The sequence below is a fragment of the Cebus imitator genome, unplaced genomic scaffold, assembly GCF_001604975.1.
Source record: "Cebus imitator isolate Cc_AM_T3 unplaced genomic scaffold, Cebus_imitator-1.0 Scaffold696, whole genome shotgun sequence".
Classification (NCBI taxonomy): domain Eukaryota; kingdom Metazoa; phylum Chordata; class Mammalia; order Primates; family Cebidae; genus Cebus; species Cebus imitator.
In genome coordinates, this window is record NW_016108011.1 from 62,189 (window position 1) to 68,888 (window position 6,700).

The window sequence follows — 6,700 nt, forward strand, 5'->3', positions numbered from 1 at the left end:
GCTCAGGCTGGAGTGCGGTGGCAGGATCTCAGCTCACTGCAACGTCTGCCTCCTGGGTTCAAGTGATTCTCCTGGCTCAGCCTCCTGAGTAGCTGGGATTACAAGCATGTGCCACAACACCAAACTCATTTTTGTTTCTTTAATAAAGACGGAGTTTTGCCATGTTGGCCAGGCTGGTCTCAAACGCCTGACTTCAGGTGATCTGTCTGCCTTGGCTTCCTAAAATGCTAGGATTACAAGGCGTGAGCCACGGCTTCCAGCCTGCACTATGCTTTTGCAATGACCATTCTGCATGACAGCATTCATTTGGCCTTAGAGCATTTAGAAGAAGTTCCTTTTGCATTGTAGGGGCCTGCAAGCAACTTCCCTTTCAGATATGGCGATTCCTGGACAGGGGCTGATAATCATTCGTTATACAGAGAAATGTCATTTTCATTTTACCCTCATTAACAGTTGGCAATTCCTTGCTCCTGTGCTTTGCGGTTTGCAACTGCCAATTCAGTACAGGAAAGTTGTATTTTTATACTCTTTAACTGAGCTTTTTTATTCACAAAATATTCACGAAATTAAGATTTAAATTAGATTTTTATTGCCTTTAACGTTCAGGTGTTATTTCCCAGGAAGCATTAAAACCTACACATTGCCAGTGCATAATGATTCTGAGGTTCAGGTGTCTTACAATAATGTTATGCTATGTATAAAAACAAAACTTGTAAAATTAGGTGAAGTTGGTGAGGCCCTCACAACCCCATTATCACAGTGAGCAGGTAAACACATCTCCTGCTACACTCTTCCTATAAAGATCAAAGACAAAGAAAGAAAACTGTCTGCACTGGGGACTCCAAATAAAGAAGCCATCATTCTTCCAGATACTCATAACAGAAGGGTCAGCCTGGGTCAAAATTTTCCTGGTAACCACATTTAAAATGACATAAAGAGTTCTTTGATGAGATATGGATTTCTGTTGGCAAACCCTATGTTTAACCTTTACTAGTTTGTCACCGAGGCATTATGACAGGGATATGTTTCTGAAGTTTTCAGCCAGCCAGCCAAAAATTCAGACAATGTGGGTTTGAAACCTTTATTACCTCAGTGAACAGAAAACTTTCCAATACTTGACAACAATGCTAGGTTGTCATCTCTCATAACCTAGATAGCATAGTCAACAAGGATGCATGGGTCACCTGTATCTCTATATTAATCTAGGTTGTCCAAATATTAATATATTTAACAAAACAATAATAATAAGAGTTTTAGCTACCTAATTATCTGGAAAAGAAATTTTTTTGGTTTGGTTTTGTTTGTTTTTTCAGACGCCTCATTCTATTCTTTGTCTGTTTTTTAAGAAGTCTGATTCTATTGCCCCAGGGATAGTAAATGGTTCTGGCCTGTTGTAGCCTCTTTTATCCCCCTAGACCTTTACAAAGTAGCTTGAATAAAGTATTTTCAATGGATGATAATAAGATTGCATTAAAAAAACATGGCAAAGAAGAAAAGGGATCAGATAAAAAATTTAGTTTCCTAAGTAGGAAGAAGGTAAACGATGAGAATATAGACAAGATACAAGTCAGAAAAATGAGTAGTGGGTATCAGAAAGGTGGGGTTAGAGATGTGGAATATATTTGTGGGGGTGCAGAAAAGAGAAGTATTATAACACAAACCCAATATTCCATCTTTATTTTCTCTGTTGTATAATAAAAAGGGAATTGTGTGGGAGGAGCTTTGGCAGTATCTGGAACATTATTTTCGTTCTTGGATAATTTGGGTTTTTGCAACCCTCTGAGTTATCGTAAGTGAATGCTGGGTTCTAATCTTTTCTAAGCTGCCACTCAAGGCAATCAAAAGAGAGCTCACGGACACAATGAGATTGTTAAGGCTCAGCATCAACAATCTCACTGAGAGCCCAAGGTTATGAGTCACAGATTTCTGATAGTTGCTTGGAAAAAAACTAAGTTTATTAAACCACTACAAAATATTATTTAAGAGAATACAGTCATGTGGTGCATAATGACATTTCAGTCAATGACAAACTGCATATATGACGGTGTTCCTGTAAGATTATAATAAAGCTGCAAAATTCCTGTTGCCTAGTGATGTTGGTGACAGCCATCGTAACACTGAAGCACAACTCATCACTCATGTGTTTGTGGTGATGCGGGCATAAACAACTTACTACACCGATAGTGGCATAAAAGTATAGCACATACAATTATGTACAATACCTAATAATTGATAATAAATGACAGTAGATTATATACTTCCTATACTATACTTTTTAATCTTATTTTAGTGTATTTCTTCTACTTATTAAAAGAAATTAACTGTAAAACAGCCACAGAGCAGGTCTTTCAGGAGGTATTCTAGAAAAGGGCATTGTTATTTTAGGAGACAATAGCACCATGAGTGGTACTGCCGCTGAAGATCTTCCAGTGGGACGAGATGTGTAAATGGAAGACAGTGATATTGATGATCCCGACCCTGCGTAGGCTAATGTGTGTGTTGGTGATTAACAAAAAACGTTTGAAAAGAAAAAAGATAAAGATTTTTAAAAATAGAAAAAAAAGCTTATAGAACAAGGATATAAAGAAAGAAGTTATTTTTGTACTGCTGTACAATGTGTTTGTGTATTATGGTATTATTACAAAAGTGTTAAAAGATGTAAAAAATTAAACATTTATAAAGTAAAAAATTACCAGAAGCTAAGGTTAATTTATCATTAAGGAAAGAAAAAAAATTTTAATAAATTTGATGTCACCTAAGTATTCAAGTCTACAGTAGTGTACATAATGTTCTAGGCCTTCACATTTACATGCCACTCACTCACTGACTCACCCAAACTAACTTCCAGTCCTGCAAGCTCCATTCATAGTAACGGCCCTATGCAGGTTTACCATTTTTTGTTTTTTATGTCATATTTTTACCATAACTTTTTTATGTTTTGATATGTTTGAATATATGAATACTTACTATTGTGTTGCAACTGCCTACAGTATCAATACAGTAACATGGTATACAGGTTTGTGGTATAGGAGCAATAGGCTATACCATACAGCCCAAGCATGCAGTAGGCTATGCCATCTAAGTTTGTGCAAGTACAGTCTATGATGTTCTCAGATAAAATCGCCTAATGAAGCATTTCTCAGAATATGTCCCCGTTGTTAAGCCATGCATGACTATACAGGTGATTCAAGAAGGCCGTAAGACCTTAAGCAGGTCCTAAGAAACCTTTGTAACCATGTTATCTAGTATATGGTATGCCAACCAAACATAGTCATCAAGGACTAGAGAGTCAGGTAGACACCTGAATAGCCACTTGCATGATTTCTTCATAGTGAAATAATATATAAGATTCTTTCCCAAAACTAGGAGTTATGACTTTTAATTACAAACATTATAGCTGTAGAACAGGAAGCAAAACGAATTATACTCCAAATTCTCAACCTAACATGATCCTTACATAAAATGTGGCTTTTAATTTAAAATGCTATGAGGGCTAAAGAGCAGGAAGCAAAATACATTATTCTCCAAGTTCTCAACATGTTTTTGCCATGAAATGTTTTGTGAAATGGGAAGAGTATTACCCACTGTCAGGTGGATCCTGGTGGGTCTGGTCCTGTGGTCCAGCTGTCTTGATTCTCACTCCAACTGCTTGTCCAGCAGAGTCTCTATCCCGCTCTTCACTTCTGTGGCTTCATTGTCTTTCCTGGGGCTTGGCTGGCAGGAAGTCAAACCAATGAAATGGAAAAGGTGTAAATAAATTTCCCTACCCAAACTCTAACAGGCATGTCATTCCAAAACACAGGAATAAGGCAAAATCTCATCCATGATATAGATGCCATCTATTTTCCTTCATGTTCTTATAATATGAAATGTTCTCTGTGTCAGTTATGTTATTTCGTTCATGCTAAAATCATCCTTCAGGAAAATTATGAAGTGGAGAAAAGGGAGAAGGGAAAGGACAATTGACTTGTGTCTACTATGGGCCAGACTCTATGTAGCAGCACTTTTTATGATTTCTGTTTGAGTCCTCATATCAGTTATTGGTGGGGATTTTTCTTCTAGATATTTACAGTACTTTAAATGGAATTTCAATCACAATCTACATGCTGTCTCATAGTCAGCTAATACAAAACATATTTCATTGCTTTGTCCACTTCATAAAAATGTTTGCCTGGACGAAGCTTAGGCAACCTGGCAAGCACCATCTTGTGACCAGAACCAGAACTGCAGGCACTCAGGCATCTAGAAATTTTCATTCTCAATTTAAGAGTTCTATGCATGTGTTATACAAAAATGGGATCATAATGTTCTCATTTAAAATCTTTTCACTATAATATCTCTCATGAATGTTGTACATCTTTTTTTATCTTTTGGATTTCCAAGGAAGAAAGCAAATCCACACAATGGTCAAAATGTAATGGTTTGCTCTATATATTTCTATATATTTTTCTATAGATACTTATCAAAGTGGGTGATTTTTGAAACTAGACTCTTTATTTTTCCAGTAATATATTTGAACATATTTCCATATTAATAATTATTTTCCATATCATCTTTTTGTGAATTGGTTTACAAAATTTTTCCCACATTTCTAAAATGTTATGTTTTTCTTATGATGACTATTTCAGGCTTGCTCTTTTCAAAATGAAATTTTTAAAATGGGGAAATGTAATATATAGAAGATTAAAATATTCTCTTTATTAATTGAAGATATGTGTGGAGATATAAGAACACTTATATCTCCAATTAAAAAAGTAGCATGTATATTTCCAGATTTCTCCAACTAATAAAGTAGCATCTATGTTTCCAGAATTTTATTGCATACACCGTACTAATGCATGCACATTCTTTTTGGTAAACAAATAGGATTACATGGTACAGGCCACCAATTTGCTTATTTTTAGAATCTACCTTGGACATTTTTTGTAACCGTTGCATTTAGCGTTAGCTCATTCCTTTTATAGCTGCGCAGTACTCAACACTATGGATGTACTATCCTATACAACTATGTCATAATATGTTTAAACCATTTTATGAATTATTCCTCATGAGTATAAAGATAAACATGTTCTGCTTGAACCAGAGTCTGGACTATAGCCTCAATAGTTGAACTGCAAGAAAAGCACAAGCAATCAGATAATGAGCCTTCTTAGACCCACAGAAAAATCCCACCGCAGCAAAAGACAATGGAATGTGTGTGTGGCTATTTGCTCAAGTGTCTGTAACATAATGGATTATTTCCTTTTCAGCTCCATTTTCATTTCCAAAAGAATCAAAAGTACATAAAATCTAAAGATGAAAATACACGTCATCAGTACTCAAACCATGAGTTGTTCACGGCTTACATTTGAGTCTAATCTTTTTGATGTTTTCCTCATCACATATATATTTGAATATGCTATTTGAAATTACATTTATTTAGCCACATATTTGAACACCTTTCCATGTTTATATAAGTTTTCCCTATTTTGGGGAAAGTGGCTTTCCCCCCATGATTTTAAGTTCTCATCTCAGTTTTTATGCTGACATAGGAACTACATGCTAAGTAAAATGTGGAAGAAAGAAATGGAAATTTTCCTCCTTTTTCCCCTGACATCCTTTTTTATCAGGCATCCTTCATTACTAGGCATGCTGTTTGTTGTGTTTTATTATATTAAGATATACCTGTTACTGTTATGGTCTTTAGATTTTTTTCTATTGCAGTACAAATAGAAATATACAATTCTCTTGACAGATAGAAATACAAAGATCATATTTTGCACATTATTTAAAAAGCTATTATAATAAGTCATTATGTATCCCTTGACAAATAACCAGACTGCTAATTCTTAGAGATACTCGAATTTGCAGTTATGCATTACTTTAGATTACTAACATACTCCACCAAAATAGGAAGATTTGTTAGAAACACAATCAACACATTCAAAGTAATATAAAAAAACCAACATCCCCAACTAACAACTTAATTTTTCATTTAAGATTATCATAGCCTTTTTCAAAATAAGGAAGATTAATCTCCCAACTTTTGTTTCATCATTTATCTCAGCCACCACTGCCTTTTGCTAGAAACACAAAATGCTCTGTTAAAAAGTTAGCTTTTGCCACCTCTTGAAGAATATTTTTTCGCAGGTGTAATGTTCATTACCACCTCCCCGACTGTGGACTTCTAAAATAATCTAACAGAACACAAAACCCAGATATTAATTCCCTCCCAGAAACGACTCTCACAAAACGACAGTCCTTTCCCGTAATTCCTAAGCAGCGCTCTCTTCTTTTCTAACCTTTATTCCAAATCTTCGAGAACTCCTTGAAAATAACTAGCATTTACGACAGCCATTACCTCCAAGCTTTTCCGCGGAAGCCTTGGAAGCCTGTGTGTAGTGCAGCTCCTCCCAGAAGACTGGCTGGGCGCAGCTTGCTTCCAAGCTCCTAAAAGATGCTCCGCCCCCTCTCCGTGATGGGGAAAGCACGAGGCTCTTCATTTAGGGAAGAATGACCAAGTTAAACCGAAATACAGCTAAAGAGAAGAAATGTTCCTCTGAGGTAACTTTAAAGTGTAATGGTAACGTGTGTCTGTTCAATTTCCATTCAACCATCTAGGATAGGTGATTTCGTAGAAAAAAAGAAGCAGCAGCAAATCTCTTTTTCACCTAATAAAAGATGTGGTTAAGTTGTTCCTTACATATATTTCTTCTGAACC

At 35.8% G+C, this 6,700-nt stretch overlaps 1 protein-coding gene across 1 annotated transcript in view; it reads right to left on the minus strand.

Moving 5' to 3' along the window:
• PWWP3B (PWWP domain containing 3B) overlaps positions 1 to 6,377 on the minus strand; it is a 26,192-nt gene extending 19,815 nt beyond the window's left edge. Inside the window, exons 1-2 of the mRNA XM_017518674.2 lie at positions 6,282 to 6,377; positions 3,582 to 3,714 (exon numbers count right to left, since the gene is read on the minus strand). The gene's annotated coding sequence lies outside the window, so the exon portion shown is untranslated. The remainder of the gene's footprint in view (positions 1 to 3,581; positions 3,715 to 6,281) is intronic.
• Between the last annotated feature and the right edge of the window lie 323 nt (positions 6,378 to 6,700).